Raw genomic sequence first — 18,918 nt, forward strand, 5'->3', positions numbered from 1 at the left:
AATTATATTTATTTTAGCCATTTTCTAGGTGTGTGTGTGTGTGTGTTTGCATGCTCCTGAGTATGCAGCAGGTGGAGCCCTGGCTCCAGTTGTAACAGTCTTGTTCTTCAGCCATATCTGAGGAACAGGATTTTAAGAGGTACATTTTCTCATCAATCAGAATGATAATAAGATTTATTTTTTAAATTGTTTTTTGCATAAATTGAAAAATATTAGATACAATACCTCATGCATCCACACGTCTTCAGAAAATATCTACTGCATAGGCCATTGGTTCTCAATCTATGGGACGTGTACAACAGGTGGTACTCGGGCTCCGCCTAGTGGTTAATTGAGGAACTCTGATGTCTTTTAGGACTAGGTTAGTCACCTAGTTGTAAAATGGATGTCAGTGTGATTTAAATATCTTCAGTGTCTTTGTAGCTTTTGTTACAGAATATGTTTTCGGTACGTGGTGTCAAACACTGACCAATGATTGTGTGGGGTAAAATCCTTAAACTGTCACAGAGATATTTACTTATTTAGCGTATTCAAATCCAAAGTTCTCTTCATTTTAGTTTTTTTCTGCAAAACTTTATTGATTTTAAGCTTGAGAAATCTGAGGCAAAATGTTTTTTGGAAGCTAATTTTTTGGGATTATGTCTAACTATATTTTGGCATAGGTTTCACAAATGTGTTGGATATTGTGAAAGTAACAAAAAATAATAAATTAGGGTTGATGACTGGGATGACCTCTGACCTTCGTCATGTTTAGCCCGTTGATCACGGTGATATGCATCGACAGCCGTTCCCCTCTCGTATGAGAGACGGACACGGTGCAGATACGATCACAGACAGATCTTCTCTCTCCTGAGCTGCGCTCATTAGTTTCCATGGCAGCGTGTGTTGCTGAGCTGGTCGTCAGGCTGCCCACTCATCTCTGCTCATCTCAGAAACACACTTGCACTAAAGACACACAGATCTATACACTCACACGCACTCACCCATTCATAAATATAAATATATGTGCAGCGTACACACACACCCACCCACACACACACACACACATACTTACAGTGTGTGACTCACACAGGTGCTTTGATGATGGGAGTCTTTTAAATCCTAAGTTGCTCCTAATCCTCATCATCACATCCATCATTGTTGACTATGTGTGTGTGTGTGTCTGTGTGAGTGTGTGTGTGTGTGCTCGCACAAAAGAATAAAAGTCTCGTCCCATGTCTTTCTAAAGAGTCACTGATCCTGAGGCCTACAGACAGGAAGTCCCCACCTTTGACCTGCACAGGTACGAACATGTGTCGGCCCGTTCACTTGTGTTCTCACACGGTGGAAGAACAAGAACAAAAGTGTGAAGAAAAGTCGTTCAGATAAGGAGAGCAAACCCACTCAGATCACAGCAGAGACAAAGGCAGAAACAGAAATACCAAAGTAGGTTAGAGCAGCACGGCATTCTGGGATAGCAGGATACCCCCTGGGCTTCTGCGAGTGCATTTCTGTCTCCCTCCCTCCGTCCCTCCCTCCGTCCCTCCCTCCCTCACACAGTTACTTGTTCTGGCTTCTGTCTTTCTTCCTCTCTCTTGGTTCTAACATTTTCAAATGAACTGTGTGTATTACGTTCACGTACAGAAGAAGTCAGACATTAAACATACTTTCCTTTCCCAGCAGCAGTTACAGCTAATTACTCAGCCCTTCAGTTTGGAACACAGTGTGTTAAGGTGTTAGAGTACACTGTCGAGTAACTAGAAGTTTAAAACAGATCATTGAAAAATGTTGGGTGTTTTGTGTTGCATTTAAGGCGCAACTTTCTCTCTGTATGTTTTCATCCTACGATTAAAAACTTAAAAATGACATTTCCAAACATCTAATCTAATCTAATCAAATCTAATCTAATCTAATCTAATCTAATCTAATCTAATCTAATCTAGTCTAATCTAATCTAATCTAGTCTAGTCTAATCTGAAAAAGTCAAAACAAGGTAAAAAGGAGAAACAGAAGAAAACACAGGGTGTTTTTGAGGCAGTGTCACTTTCATGAACTTGGGTGTCATTTCCACAACCCTCCACACGTCGCTCTTCCCTTCCTCTCTCCCTCCCTTTCTCCTCTGCCCCCCCCCCCCCCCCCCCCCCCCCTTTGAAAGCCCTCCTTGCAGAAAAAAGACCGTATGGATTGTTTTCTCCCGTGTTTCCTACTTTTCCCACCTCGTCACCTCAGTAAGACATGAGCAGCATACACATGCTTCTTTACCATGGAAAGTGTGTGTGTGTGAGTGTGTGTGTGTGTGTGTGTGTGCGCACACAAGCCTGTGTTTGGTCTTGCTCCCCGTGAGCGTCCCAGAAACAGGCGTTCCTCAGGGAGTTGTGCTCCACTTTCACTCCTTTATTAATTCACCCTTGGCTCCTTCTCTGTTTGCCAAGACGGACATGGTTGGAGGGCGGGCCTACAAACAGATGGAGGTGAATGGATTTAAGGGGGAGGAGAAAAAGGCAGAAAACACTTGTTTCTTGAAAATAATTTTCATACAACGATTCAAGGAGGACTGGAGTTCGCAGGGCGGTTGAAAAGTTTCGATTGTACCTTTAAGTACCGTGTGTTTCTCTGTTTAAAATGCATCGATTGGCTCCACGAGGAGGCGATGAACCAATGACTGTATCGATTGTGTGGGAACCTCTGTTTAGTGAAGGTGTTGTAATTACTGCGGCCTTGTGAATGAATGAATCAATCTTCAATTAATGCCTCAGCCCGGCTGACACCTGCAGGGTTACAGTGGAACTGCAGCACCAACTGTGGTGAGGAAAGGAGGAGGAAAGGGTTAAAACGTTGTTCAAGTCTCTGTGTAGACACAGTATTAACTTTGTGAACACTTTGTACTTATTGCTTCTGAAATATATTAATATATTAATATATAAAATTAGGCCTTAAAAAGAATTTTAAAAAAAATTTAAATTTTTTTATTGATTTTCTAAATAAACATTCTGTAATCACAGGAAAAAATATATATTTTTAATTTTTTTATTGCTCTTCTAAATAAACATTCTGTAATCACAGGCTTCCTGGTTGTCTGACTCTTACACCTCGGACAATCAGAGCTGAAACACTGTAGGGTACAGTAATTAAATTGGCTACACAAAGGCCAAAGGTCACAGAAGAATCTGAATCTGAAATATAAGTATAAATGACAAATATGACATAAATAGGTCAAAAATAAGATGAAGATTTTTGCTAAAGGTAAACCTAATAAAATGTAGAACTTAACCTAATATTTTTTAACAACTTAAAAAATATCTATCACTATATACAAAATATATAAATAGAAATTAATCTATCACTATATACAAAATATAGAAATTTGACAGATTGATTAAAGTCTTGAAACTCAATAATTGTAATTTTTGACAGATTGATTGAAGTCTTGAAACTCAATAATTGTAATTTATGAACATTATATTTATTGATATTTTATTATATACAAATGGGATTTTTTTTAGCACAATTCAGTGACAAATATGAACTCCTCAAAGGTGACAAATACCTGTAAATCAACAGACAGTAAAGGTACGTATTTATATTTGCTGAAATAGTGACAACAGTGAGTGTTTTAAGATGATCCAGTGAATATACTGAGCCGATACAAGTTCGTATATTTACGTACAGTGTTTGCTGGTATCCGGGCTGGAAACCCACTCTGTCTGTAATCATCGCCATTTATTCCACGCAGGCCTTTGTCGTTATGACAAACCTGACAATGACTCATGCGGAGCTGCCATGGAGGAGAGCATTCCCACATTATTGCGTTAGATTAGCAGCGTGTTAAAACGACACAACAAGTCATTCACGATTGGGCTTCAAAACCCACAAACACATTTGCAAGTTCGTGTGAATATACATCAGTTGTCTGCTCAGCCTTAATGAACCGCCGAGTGACGAAGAAATCTGCAGGAGAGAAAAGCGAATAATGCTATTGTTGTGTGTTGATGCTCAGCAGTCACTTTGTTTCCACTGAGATGTGACAAAACACAGACTTAACTCTGCCAGGCTGACTTTTTAAGCACAATTTATTTGATTTAATGGTGGGAACGTTTTTGTAAAACCACATTTCAGAACGACATAAACTCTAGTAGCTCTAGCTCTATGCTATTTTGTGACGTCCCAGACTGTGATTTAACACCAGTCATATTTCATCATAACATTCATTAATTACATTTCTACCACTTTATCATGTTTAGGATTGTGCAACTGGCAATACCAGCTGTCACCAGGTGAGGGCATACACCCCAGATCAGGGTTCTATAACAGGTCAGAGATCCCTGGTCCCTGTTGTATGTGTTGCTCTCTCGCCATCGTGTTGTAATAAATTAAGTTTACTTAATTTACATTTAATTTGTTTTCATACAGGGGCCCTGTATGAGGACGACAAAAGAGAAGGCTCAACAACAACAACAACAACAACAACAACAACAACAACAGCAACTACAACAAACTTAAGAAACTACAAACACAAGACCATGGTCAGCAGAGTCTGGTACCCATAAGGCCTTGCACAGGCCCAGTGGGCAGGGTAAGGGGAGATGAACCTGACCAACCACAGACGGTCCCCCAGGGATATAAGCTCCACCCGTTATTGATCTCCAGGGTGACTGACAGCTGGACCATCTCCACACACACCGGCATCTGAAACTCCTCATTGGCCAACAGTACAGGTAGGAAAGGATGGGAGGGGGCATGTGATGGCAGGAAGCAAAACACAAACAGGATTTACAAGAAGCAGGTAGGAAACCTGGGGGATGCGGGATGGGGGGGGCATGTGATGGCAGGAAGCAAAACACAAACAGGATTTACAAGAAAATTACATAACTAAGAATACAAATCTTTGCATAACTGAAGTGAAGGCGTAATTTCCAAACCTGATGTGATTATGCAAATTGATGCTCTTAAAATACCGCCGTACTTAAAATAAGCATCGGTCTGAAGTGTTGGTCTGGAGCCGATTCTCTGCTGAAATAAAGTGCAGAGAAATCTAAATGTGTTGATGCATAATGTGAGACTGAGAGGAAGGCAAGGACGTGGAGACGCTCGCTGCTCGCTCTCTACCTCCACGGCTTCTGTCCTACTTTAACGTCTGTGGGAGGGTTGCTGGTGAAATTGGCAGCACAGTGAGAGGGAATGTCATGGTGCTGACAGTGAACCGTGTCACATGTCAGGTAAAAGACCTGTTGGCAGCACCTTTGATGGGACAGGCACAGTAATTGTCCCCAGGTCGCTCCATTTATTCTTTTAGCTCAAGGCAATTTATTAGTCCAGAAAACTGCACTTACACCTGTGGAAATTAACAGTCACTAACACCGCACTACCATACTGTAGTGGAGCTGTTCAGGGCCTGACTGTCCTAACCACCAGCAGTGACTGATGGTCCTCCTGTAGTGGAGGAGGTGCATGTTCTCCCCACGTGTGTTTGAGTTCATTTCCAGTTTCTTTCTGTAGTTCAGTCATTCACAGGGTTTCGTAGTAGTTTAGTCTTCATGAACCACAGATGTGAATGTGGATGTGAACATTATTTCTCCTGGTTTGGTCTGGTGACCTTTCCAGGAATTACGCTGACGCTGACCCCGTGACCCTTCTCTGTAGAATGTGAAAGTGTCGATCACTTATCGATCACTATACTAACAGATACGTGTTCTGGGTGCTAGAACATCTAGATTTTCTACTTCCCAGAGACACTTCATCTCAGGTCGGATCAATCGTAAAGGTATTTGCATTTACTTCAACGTCATCACCCCCCCCCAGTCAGTTTTGTTGCCTTGTATCTACAGCTGATGGTGACATGGACTATTTTAGAAAATCTTTTCAGCAAATAACGTGTTTGTGTAAAAAAGTTTGTGCTGAGAGCCTCTCAGGAAAATTCAATTTAAAAAAAAATCGAGTGACATTTGAAAGTGAAGTGAAACAGCTGGCTGCATTACGTTCTAAAATAGATTTGGATGAGTGTCGTGTGTGTATGTATGTGTGTGTGTGTGTTCCCTTCTTACCCCTCTTGCCATCCATCTGCTGTTGCCAGGGAAACCAGTCCTACTCATCCTTGTATCTCCCTTCGCTGAGTCAGGGAAAGAAGGCTGGTGGAGGGTAGTTTGACTGGTGCTCCACTCACAATCACTAGGTGGCATCTTAGACTCATTTTCCATACAGTGTACAGTCTCTCTCTCTCTCTCTCTCTCCCTTCATCAATACATTTTGTCAATGTTCAGCAGTTGCGTTATGCTGTTTGAACAGATGAGGTTCTGACTGTCACTGATGCTGAAACAACACGATTCAAAGCTGAGGTCACAGCATCAACGTTTACCTCACTCCTCAATCCATTGTCAAAGATGATCTTAACCTAATTTTTTTTAAGGTGTCCTGGAAACACAGATTCCCGGCACAAAAGATAGGCCTGCAGTTTATGTGAAGCCTTTAGAGCCGTGCCTGTACTGTGGGCTGTTCTTACTCACCTTCACCTGAACAGTTGTTTATACAGTAAAAAGTAATCAAGAGGACAAACAACAATAAACAAGTCAAGAATAAATTATGCAGATACTGCACGAGACTAAAGCTGGGGTTCTCAAACTGTGGTGCCTGTACGACTGGTGGTACTTGGGCAGAGGCTTAGCTGAATAGATTAGGCCTGAGATGCTGTAGTTCACGTTGTTGTGACTGGTAGTACCTGGAAAGACTAATATTTGTGGAGGTTGTAAAAAGTTTGAGAATCTTAGCTAAAAATTGAAACATTTGGTTGGCGCTAAACAAAGAAAGAGACATCAGAACTGAAATGAGAAAAAAAACAGAAAACGTTTGTATCTTCTCTCTCTTCTACCTTTTCTATCTGCACTTTTGGAATTTTTTTGGATCAAAACCCTGTCATTCCATCTACTGTTAGCTAGCTAACACAGTTTGCCTTCTGCTCTGACATCATTCATTGCATACTGTCTAACTTCCTAGTGGCTGCCAAACATACTTCAGGTGCATTACCGCCACCTGCTGGGCTGGAGTGTGTCATCGGTGTGCCAGAAGTTAGGGTACAAGAAACAATGCAATCAAATTTCTTATCTTTTTAATCCCTGTCGTAGCACAAAATGACATTGAACGATTATGTTGCACAGTGTGCAGATTTAATCTTTCTACATGTAAACTTCATATAAACCAGATCATATGTGTGCATTGGCTTTGTGTTGCTGACTACATTTCTGTTTCATGCTCTTCGATGTATACGTAATCTCTCAACCACCTCCGCTCATGGGATTTGTTTCCTCACTCGCCCCCAAAGGCTTAGTGGGGGATCCACAACATGGCTGAGCTGTAATTAACACTATATGAAGCCTGGATCCTGAATCTAAATGGCACCAATGCACACATGCATTTTAAACAACACGGAATGTAGTATTTTTAGATTTACCAATAACCAGGAAATGGTGTCTGCCTGATAATGACTGCACTGTTTCAAAATCTGTACAAGTTTTTTCCTTATAAAGTGTCTTTTGCTGCAACAATTTCTCCGTGATTGCATTTTGTTGTTCATAGAAGCCACGATGAACAGTTGGACAAAGCTGAAATAATTGCAAATGAAACCCGTGGGACTGAATCCTCAGCCGGAGCAGAGCTGAACACAGTTAATGGTTTTTTTGTGAGGCAGCTCCTGCGTGACTCACTCCTGGGGCCACATTACTTTACCAGCCAAATGAGAAAAACCCCGTCCTAATCCATTTGAGGAGGCAATTCAGAGTTATTCCAAGACAGAAGTGACGCTAAATGCTCCGTGTCTATTGTCAATCAAACGCCATTGCGAGATTTTTCAAATTCCTTAATCTGTGGCGGAGAATGAAATCTTTCGGCTGTCTTTCCGGGATGATAAGGAGATTTTGATAGCAGCGGTAGAATGTACATGGTGATGCTGGGACACGCCTCTCTGGGCTCCACACAACGGAGGCTGGATATAATAAAAAGATAACGATGGAAAATTTCTTTTCTTTCCATTTCATGCTTGAAGGTTTTTTTTATTTTCTCACCATCTCCTTAGTGATGGAACCCTCCCCCCCCCCTGGCCTCCTCCTACATCCTTTCAAATTATGCTTTGCACATGACTTGTAGTCAAAGATGATGCGGGAAGGATCTGCTGTGAGTTAGATGGAAAGAACGGTTTGTAAATAACTTTCATAGGAGACAATAATAAAACGATAAAGACGAGTCCTCACTTTGGTTTCCAGTCTGGTGGTCTGATGGTCAGTCTTCTCCGTATTGGATTCCGATGCAGGTCTTAACCTCATTTTTCTTGGCTCAGAACTGACATTCAGAGGTTCCCCGTGGCTTATTGTAATGAGAAATTTTGGGGGGATTGTTTTCCCAGAGGCAACAGTTGGAATTGAACTTCTGACCTTCAGGTTGAAGGACAACCTCACACCAACTCTTACACACACATGTTTATTTTTCTGGTTGAATAAACAATACAATTATGTTAGCGAGCATAAATCACTGGACCCCGCGTTCCACAGAGAACGGGACAATGGCAAGATTACCCATCATTCCTTGTGCTTCTCATACAAAGCTATAGTACAATGGCATGATCTGGTAAACTGAATCTTTACCAGATTGTCAGCCGGGCGTTTCACCTAAAGTTGAGGCCTGAACTGTGTGATGGTGTTTGGTTTAGTGTAGTGGTTAGCATGCTGGGTTTGATTGATAATGTTAATCCTCTTCTGTTAGTCGCTTTGAATAAAAGTGTCTTCTAATACATAATGGGGCAGTTGTGCCTTGGTGGTTAAGGAAGCGGACTTGGGTTCGGAAGGTTTCAGGTTCGAGTCCACCAGCTGCCAAGTTACCACTGTGGTGCTCTGAGTAAGGCACCGTCCCCACACACTGCTCCCTGGGTTCTTAAAGCTGCCCACAGTGTAGTGGTTAGCATGCGAGGTCACATGTCGGTGTGTGCAGTGGTGAGCTGTGTCACAGTAGTTCACTTTCACTTTCATAAATGTAAATGTAAATGTAAATGTCATGAAATGAAAACCCTTTACTACAACATGTGTCTCGACTGTGTATTACAGGAACATAAACATAGCAGTGCATGGACATTATCATTGTTCTAGTCCACAATCTAATCCAGATTAGGTGTTTTCATCTGTGCTGAGTCACAACCTCTCCCTTGGTGTACACTCACGTCTCAAAGTTCGTCATCATTGTGTCATTTTAACAATACTCTGATTAGGTTCATGTATTTCTGTCCTCAGTCGATGTGTAACGACGGTGACGTGTTGTTTCTGTTGAGTGACGGTAAATGAAACAAAGTGCGTAACAGGAAGTAAGAATATGAGCCACACATTTCATCTCACTACAGGGACATTCACACATCCGTACGCTTTCCCCCAGAAACCGAACCAATAAAAACGGCTTCATTTATCACAGCTGGTTGATTGAATGTCTGGAAACTTTGTTGCATTTTGAAACGACTCTAGGCTTATAATTGTGTAAAGAAAACCCCCATAAAATGGCTTCATTCACCAAACGAGATAATAATGTTAATTAGTGATGAGCAGATCTCCCCAGAGCACCACAGGTCTGCTCTGTCTTCATTTAGATCTTATCTGTGGAACAGAGGACTTCCAGGAGCAGTGGGTCTGTTTATCTGCTGCCACATACAGCACGTCTCTATGCAGATGACACTCAAGTTCAAGTCAGACTTGACCTGTTTGAGGTCGACATGGACTCACATGGTCCAGGTGAGATTTTTAACTCTGGCCTGGACCCTTTGTTTACATTTACCAGGTGTAGGCCGTACGTCGGATTGTGCTCCATTCACTTCCTTTTGTTTATGTTATTTCTTTTGGAAACTTTTTGCCCTTCATCATGGCCCCCAAGCGTGAGTCTGAGTCTTCTGATGTTTTTATGTCCTAGATTAGGACGTTTTCACTGACATAGGTTCATGTACAGCATGTACGGCAAAAATGGATACGTCACATAGTAGGAATGGAACTCCGACATAAGTCAGGCAACCCCTGTGCCGATTTTATATATTTCACCTATTAGTTTACAACATTTTTAAAATATGTGGTAGACAGTTAATGTTAATGTTGGCATTGGTATCAGCTGACAAAGTACTTAAATGTATAACTAATACCCTAATATAACTTGGATCTGGACCTTCTCTCGTTCTGTTCCTTGTGCCCATCCTTATCCTCTATTTCCAAACTGTTCACCTTCCATCTACAAATGAAGTTCTCTGACTCTGACACTACATATCTCAATTGTCATAGCACATCTCACTACCTTAGCATCTTCTGACTCTGACACTACATATCTCACAACAATTGTCATAGCACATCTCACTACCTTCTCTTCTGTCTTGCTGCTAAGCATCACCTCTGACGCTCATTCCCACCCACTGCCTGCACCTACTCCGTCACCTCCTCTTCGCCCTGTCCACTGCTTTGACCCCCCGACCCCCACCCCCATACTGAAACTCCTCCATCTTCACCAACTCCATCGTTTCTTCTCCAGTTTTAATTGGACTAACAGCTAGAATCAAGGTATTGATCTATTTGTTCTGGTTCCATGTTCTCCATTTCTGCTCCTCGGCTGTCATTTCCTCTTCACCTCAGGTATGCCTTCTTCTTCAGCTGATGGTGGGAGCGGTTGCCATAGCAACAGAGCACTGACAGTAAAGTACGAGAGAAAGTGAGGAAGGAAATGAAAGGAAGAAGAGACGGATAGAAAGGGAGTTATAGGGAGCAGCAGGAAAAGGAAAACTTTAAGGTTGAAAGCGACACTTCAGCCGCCTCTGCCTCTCAGTGTCTTCTTCTCTACATCTGTGTTCCCTCTTTTTTTCTCACTTTCTTTGAGCTTCTTCAGGAGCCTGCATCTGTTAGCAACACCCATCTGTCTGTCTGTCTTTATCCCTAATCCTTCATCTATCCCCAGGTGTCCTGGAGTTAAGGACCAATTATTCCTTCTGGGTCTCAGAAACGCCGTTCACACTACACGACTGCACTTTCCCCTGTGTGTTATATACAGCTCTGCTGCTGTAAACAGTGGAGGCAGGGATCCTGCTAAAGGGAAAAAAGAGCTTGTTAGCTGCATTATTTATTTGTTGTTTGAGAATGTCGACGGTAGATAAAACGTCACAGACCACACGCGGTCCCTTTTAACTCAAAGGATCATTACGTGGATTCCAATTTAAAGTTTCTCTAAAGCAAAAGAAAATGACTTTTTATTCCATCTAAACAAAAAAATAACTGATGTAGGAGAGGATTTTTTTTTTTTTAGTATTACAGAGCGATGGAAATAATAGTCGACTCGTGTGCTGGATGCAGTGTAGGAGTGAGGGAAAGCATAGGTGTGTGTGTGTTATAATCTCATTCATATATTCATCAGCAGGCAGAAGTGCTGACGCAAGTGAGGGGAGAAGGCATGGGAGTGAGAGGTAAAGAGTGAGGAGACAGAGATGCAGAAATTCAACCGCACATCCATACGTCGACTTACCCGATGGTAACTCTTTAGGTGTACTGTACAATTAAAGGTGAGCACTGTATAGATGTGTATAGCAGTAGGAGGCACCGACTCTCAGCAAGTTATGAAACTACTTCTCATTGGAGGCATTAGTTATTGTTTTTTAATTTTTCAAAGTAATATTCAAAATTCAAAAGAATTTTCCAAAATGTGCAGTAATGGCTACATTTTTGAATTATATTTTTAATATTTTTTCTTGACATTTTTCAATATTAATAATTTCGTTATTTGGATTAAACATGAATAGAAACAGGTGTGAAACACACGTCAACCTGATGTTGTACATGTTTATGTTCCATGAAGTTAAAAATAATGTTGTATTTATATTGATTAATCTAAACTGATCACAATTAGTCATGATCAGTTTCAATCCTGATCGAGTGATCCACAGTTCCCCTGGATTTAGTCAGACCTCAAATACACATTTTTGTGATTCTTCTTTTTCAATTTTCTGCCAGAAATATAGTATTTTCTATAAAATGAAACATCCGTTATTCTTAATCAGCCTACTGTATATCTGAGAGTCACACTTTACTGCAGTCTAGTTACCTAGCAACATCCATTCACAAAATGTCATACAAGACACGCAGGCATGCAGTGTGGAGGCTGAGGCTACTCACACATTCACAGTGAGAGGCAGTTTCTGGAGCTGACTTTACTGCACAGAGAGGCTGAAAACAAACACACACAGGTCGTGTGTTTACCTGTTTAAATGCTGAAAAGTCCAAAATACATTACGCGTCATAAGGGAAAACGTAAAACACTGTTATTCCTTAAAACGTTGTAATTTAGTTTTAGCAAGCTACATTACAAATACCTGCAAATTCCCAGTGTGGGAGAAAACACGTCCAAGTTAAAATGAATCTGCATTGATCGGCCCACCGTGAAATACTTTTGGTCCCCATGGGGGGCTCGCCCCCTAGTTTGAAAACTACTGTTCAAACATATTACAGAATGCCATTTTTTTAACTCAACATTTCTGGAGATTTGGTTTCGTAAGTGATGGATTATTTAACATAGTAACGGTTTTGGGATGTCTGTATTTTTATTTGAATATAAATGAACACATGGATTAGGATCAATGGTCAAAATAAAAACAATTATACAGAAATAAAAATTGTATTCCCAGCTACGGACTAAGTCTTTAAAGCCTGACCTCTGTTGTCAGTGCAGTACTGTACCTCCTCCATCAACTCACCATGTGATCATATCACCGGCTCCTCCCTGCCATGTAATCCAGTGTACTTCCTGCCTCCCTGGGTCTCGTGTCTCCGTCACCACTCGTTCATCCTGCCGCTCTGCCAGCCAAGTGAACCAGCCAGTTAGTCATCTCGGTGGGAGCAGACTGAAAACTTGGTCTGTTCCCACACCTAATACCTCACAGATCATGAGGCTTACAACACAGACAATAATGGACGCCGCACACTGCAAGAAAAAAAAAAAAACATCTTCATAACTTATAACACTGTGATTCATGAAACTGTTTCCATAGCAACCACGGACATTTCATACTGGCAAGGAAGAAAAGTGTAGGACAAAGTGCCTGCTGCTCTGCTGTTTCTCCGTCCACTCTAATGAATTGTAGCTGTTTCCCTCAGATCTCTGTCTCCTCGCGTATTGTTGAGGTCGATTGTAAGTGACAGACATTATGGGCTGCTGATCCTGTGTGAAGGAGTTTAAACAATGTTTAATCTGCTGTGCATTAGGCAAAAATGAATTTCTCATTTTTTTGTGTGTTTGTATATGTGTCTTTGTGTGTATGTGTGTGTGTGTGATAGCGTATGAGCTCACGTGGATCGGCTGTGATTTAAGTTGAGTTCTTGTCTCAGTGAATCACATAATGATCTCGTATCACTTATTGATGGCTGTATGAATTATGGAAGTCTCGGCGTAGTCGTCCTCATCAGCACATACTCCACAGTGTTGTTCATGATTTTTTTTGTTGACATTTTCAAATGTCCACTGCAATGTGACCGATTAACGACTTTCTGACCTGTGCCCTTTTTTTAGTAAATTTTGCAGAATTATGTTCTGTCTTTGACTCAGTTTGATTCCATTGGATCAAGTAGAATCTAAGTAGAATTTTTCAATGTAATATCTGCTCTTGTCACATGTTAATGTTTGTTTTACATGTATTCTTCCTATGCACCATTCAGTCCTGAAAATTCGGCTCGGCTCGGTCCATCCCTACTGTTTCCAATTGTGCATCAAAGTGATTACAGTAAGATATAATGTCGTAGAAACTGCTGCCAGGATCTTCGTCCATATTTACCAAAACTGAAACCAGCTTCTGACAACACACTCATTTGTATTCAGTACTAGTTAGCTTCTTTATCTGATGGTGTTTTTATTGCACATTCCTGTGAGGTAAACATGTCATTATGCGTCTTCAACTGTCTGTACTTTCGTATCCAGGTGCTCAGATTTGCATACAGCTGATTCCATATGTTCCATGGCAGCTCTGATCACTAATTATTTCTTCCTCTTTTTTGTTGAGAATTCTCTGTGATCATTAGTGCCTTTTCTTCGTTATTTATTTTCTCTGTGGCTCAACAAAAAATGCTGCCAAATGACTTTGGCCAAAGATCTTGTTGCTGTCACTGGTATTTGTTGCCCAGTGATATAAATGTTTTAACAGGAGGCGACTTGAGGCTTCGGTGATTTAATGACATTAGTCTTTCTGTTGGCTCCGCGTCAGATTGTCAGTTCACAGAAGGACGTGCAGCTACCTGCAGGGTACCCAATCACTTTGGTGTGTGTGTGTGTATGATATTGAATGACTATGACAATATTTTCTCCACAAGCAATCTCTTCCGTGACACATTGACAATCATGATACTTTTAGTATTTATATTAGTATATGGAGTCAAATGGGCAACATGAGCTGGACTGAAATCCACCCACATTTTGTATGGAACAATATGGGCCACATGAACCTAACAACAATTGGGGCTACATATGGCATGCCATCACAAAAACTATTACCATTGTTGCCAGATCTGGTCCACATCTGGTAGACGGAGCACTTGCCACACCAAAAGTCAGCCAGCAGTGCCGGCGTGCTGCCAGATCTGGTCCAAACCGGTCCACCGTGTGGGCTGTTGAGCCCTCCTCCCACTCCGACACATTCACAGCTATGTAACTCCAGTTAGCTTCATTTGAAACCCTGTTATAATGATCATTTAGGTGGTAAATCATTTGAGATGACTCCCAATGTATTATTTTTCTGTGGGGCCATGGACGGAAGCCAAATTAATTTTGGTTATCTAAGTTATAATCACCTATTATATATGCAAAGCGCAAGCTTGTCTACAAGTGGAACCTCATATCGGTCCTCTGTCATAAACAGACAGGACGTGAGGCCCAGTGAAGCGCCGTTGTTATTGATTTTAAATCGCCTGTAAAGCCTGACCTCGGGAGACCGAGCTTCATAGAAAGGATAGTGATGTAATAGACCTCCTTAATCAAACCAACGCATGAGTCCACTTTATGGCTCCGTCTGTGATATGGACCTTACCACAGATCTGATCAGTCTGTAACTCAGTCATTCAGAAGTCGACGTTCTGCTGAACACTAACCAAGATTGTTTAAAAAAAAACACTACTTTCAGATCCTACACTCCGACTCTAAAGCTCAAGGCTGTCTAAATTTGATCACTGCTGTTACTAGGCAACAAATTAAACTTTTAATTCTACTTTAGTATGATGTTTTGACTGTTATAAATACTATAATATATACTAAATAAATACTAGTGTTTCATCACAGCGATTCATTTTGACTAGCTCAGTAACTATCACATGTAACAGAATGAAACAGCCGTAGAGGAGGACCCAAAAGCAGAGGTCTGGGAGAACAGGGGTAAGTGAAAATGCTTCTGTTGCCCCCTCTCCCCCTCTCTCACATGTAACAGCTTCTGTTGCCCCCTCTCCCCCTCTCTAGGAAAGTTCTGCAGCAACCTGGATTATTCCAGTCAATCTTTCAGTTGCTTCATCCATAAACTAATTCAATAAACATTAAGTCAAAATCCAGGCCCCAGAACAGAACCAGGACCAGACTTTTCATTAGAACCTCATCCTATTGGCTACAGCCAGCTGTAAAAACCAAACAGCAGAAGGGATAAAAGACCTCTGTCTTCTGTTCTGTTCTGCTGAGCAGTGCATTACAGCAGCTACCTGGAGGGATTATAGAGAGCTGGCTGGACAGGATGTGACTTGGCCGACCAATAATGACCTTGGCCTTTTGGAGAACCTGTTCTCCCACAGTGACCCCAGGTCTCTTCGCTGAATGCCATTTATATTCGAACACGCCCATCAGATCATCCAATTGTCAGCGAGTCACAAGAGCCCAGCTTTCTCACCACTGAGCCTCTTCTGTGGTAAGGATGTTTTATGGCTTTTTTTTTCTTTTTTTCATTCATCCAATCAGCATCCAGCGCTGGCAGTGAAGAAAACTATCCAAGTGTTGGCCAATGAAAGCTAGGACTTCCACAGGGTATTCTATAGGTGTATTACTATGGAAACATATAAGGTAATATTCACAACTGATCTGTGAGAATGACCTCTCTCAATGGTTTATATTTACTTATATCCAAGTGGTAAAATCTCCACACAGAAGTTCCCTGACTGATTGCAAAGGGGAAAAATCAGGGTCAAAATCCAATCAAACTAAATCTAAAAAGACTGATGGGATTCATTTGATATGATTCCATGCTTTATTTGACTCCTCGTTTTCTCTCTCAGACATGTGTAGGGTGGTGGGTGAAAAACTACATTTCCATGCTTCAACTTGATCCTATTAATGTACCCTATGGAGCCTATTTATAGAGGCAGAACTGTCTACTCAACAGCATAAAACTTGGTGGATGTACCTCTATAAAAAAACCCAAAAGCAATGTCGGCTGAACTTTTCCACTAAGCAGAATAACAGTAACATGACAGTGACATTGGCTCACTGTTTTATGAGCTTATAAATAGAGGAAAAATCCCTAAAGGCAAAGTTTTTGTGTAAAAATATCACACACACCAACAAGCGTATTTTTGGGTCAGCTTAAAAAAAAATGGTTACAAGTCAATGTAATTACTGCTCTGATGCTGTCATGGCCTCCCACACAATTAGTGCACGCCTGCCAGTCCTGCTCCTGCAGTACGGCTTATTGTCTGTTGGGATTTAAATCACCCTTTTGGAAGACAGCTGTCTATTCAATTTAACCTCCAATGAAGGGAGGCAATTAGGGAAGGAGTCGACTGGAAAACACTGGGACGGTGTTTTAATGTCTCGGCACTGACTCGTAATTGTTTTTATGTAATTATTTTAGCAGCATTTTTTTGACCTCTGTCTGAGTCATTCTGGGTTTGTTGTTCCACTTCCTGGTGCTGTCACAGCAGGGTTGGTGAAGGGGACGGGGGCTGGGGTGAGGGCTGGGGGTGTCGACCTCTGGGCAGCTTCTGTGGTTAACTGATGTCCTCCTCATGTTGTTCCCCATCAGTAGACACACTGACCTTCTGACCAAGGACTTAATTCAACGGTTTCTGACTCTTGAATCAGTGCCACTGACCATCAAACCTCCAAAGCTGGAAGTGAGGCGTTCAGGTCCCACAGTGGAAATGAGTGAAAATCTAGTTTCTAAATTGCTGACTAACACACTGAGTTCCCTGTTTTTTGTTATTTTTTAACAATGCCTGAAACAGCCCTCCTCCTTGGTATGAGGTATTCATTTTGCTCAAACTCTCGGTGCTGCTGTGGCGTCAGTATTTGCTGCATCAAGCAGCTGTTTTTGCTCTGTTGACCGTCATGTACGAGCTGCTCTTCTTGTACTGCATCAGCAGATGAACCAAAGTGGCGACCATCTGTTCGACAAGGTGGACGCCGGCACAAGAGTCAGTCGTGTGTCACGCGGTCGCAAACTGGGGTTTAAAGACGACAATGTGTGAACACGACGCCACCTTGTGGAACACTGTATCGAACAACGCGTTTCAGATCAAGTTGAAACTCTGAGCTGAGGCTTTAAACCGTTGCAATTAAGTGGATGCTCGGCAGTTGATTAACATGTGCTCCAGTTTAGAGTGAACAGTCTGTCAGTTACGGTGATCTACTGTCCTCCCCACTGGTTTCGGACAAATTAATTGGCTTCATGCTGCCTCTGGGTGAGAAAAAAAATCTGATTAGAAGAAGAAGTAGAAATTAATAGCTTTTTGTTGCTCATTGCACGGTTTGTATTTTAACCTGTGGTTCCCAAACTGAGGGGCGGGCCCCATGAGGGGACGTAGTAAGGTAAAAGAATTCAACATTTATTTATTGTTACTTGAAAAAATAGATTTGTTTTTAAAATTTATTTTTATTTTTCAATGACAATCACACTTTCGTAGGATATACATTATTTGAAGAAGCTGCTGTGACTATGTGGATGTGGAGCTGTTGAGAAGTGTCTTCCTCTCTTCACTGATTTGACACATCCCTGAGGGACACGCCACAGCCACCTGCAGGCCGGGCCCTCTCATCACTGGGCCATGGGCTGACTCTGTCTGCTGTAACCCACATGTACAGTATGTTTTCCCCCTGATTTTCTCAGCACGTCTTCTGAAGACGGAGGTTGCATCAGGTGAATTCAACCGTAGCCCATACTTTAAAATGGGATTCTGACATTGAGCGTGTAGTAGCTGTGCTGTATAAACTTGAAGCTGGTTACTGGAGGATTACATCATACAGTACTTGTTACAACCAGGTTGAGTACATGTCTCCTCCTGAAGTGGGAAAGAATGATGTGATTTTTGCAAGGAAACCATCTGTGCACTTGTGACAAACAGTTGGTTACAAACCAAAGTGTGGCGTGTATGACCTAATAATAATAATAATAATAAAAAGTCCAACAATGACCAAGTCTTTACTCCATACAAAGAAGTATTTATTTTATTTTTACAGCATCATATTTGGCAATATACTCTTCATACTGTGTAGTGTTTTGGAAGAGTATATTCTTAAACCTACACATGGCTGTATATATTTATTAGGTATCATAGTAGTATTTCTGATTCAGATTCCTGTCTGTAGTAAACATTATGATGTACTCGTCTCTTTCTTTGTCCACCTGTAGATGACGGATGTAGAAGAGTGAGAACGTGTAATGGTGACAATATATGGGTCTGAAAACGTACTGTCATTTTAAGTCAAAGAAATATTTAGATATGTAGTACAGATATATGGTAGTGTTGGGTTTTTTATTTGGTGGGCTTTGAAATAGATGGACATATGGTTGGATGGATGGATGGATGGACAGATAGAAGGAGCAGTACTTGATGTAGTACCCTCCCATTTTATTGAAATTGGAGAGACAAGGCTGTGGTACACCTGTGGCTCATCCATCCATCCATCTATTCATCCATCCAACTAATCCAAAAGTAT

The 18,918-nt window shown here is 41.4% G+C and overlaps 1 protein-coding gene across 1 annotated transcript in view; it reads left to right on the forward strand.

Annotated features, from left to right (window-relative positions):
- The window catches only part of lrrc7 (leucine rich repeat containing 7), a 70,902-nt gene that overhangs the window by 8,526 nt on the left and 43,458 nt on the right, over positions 1 to 18,918 (forward strand). The window contains exon 2 of the mRNA XM_017031177.2: positions 4,390 to 4,694. The gene's annotated coding sequence lies outside the window, so the exon portion shown is untranslated. The remainder of the gene's footprint in view (positions 1 to 4,389; positions 4,695 to 18,918) is intronic.

This window comes from Cynoglossus semilaevis, chromosome 2 (assembly GCF_000523025.1).
Source record: "Cynoglossus semilaevis isolate Cse_v1.0 chromosome 2, Cse_v1.0, whole genome shotgun sequence".
Lineage (NCBI taxonomy): Eukaryota > Metazoa > Chordata > Actinopteri > Pleuronectiformes > Cynoglossidae > Cynoglossus > Cynoglossus semilaevis.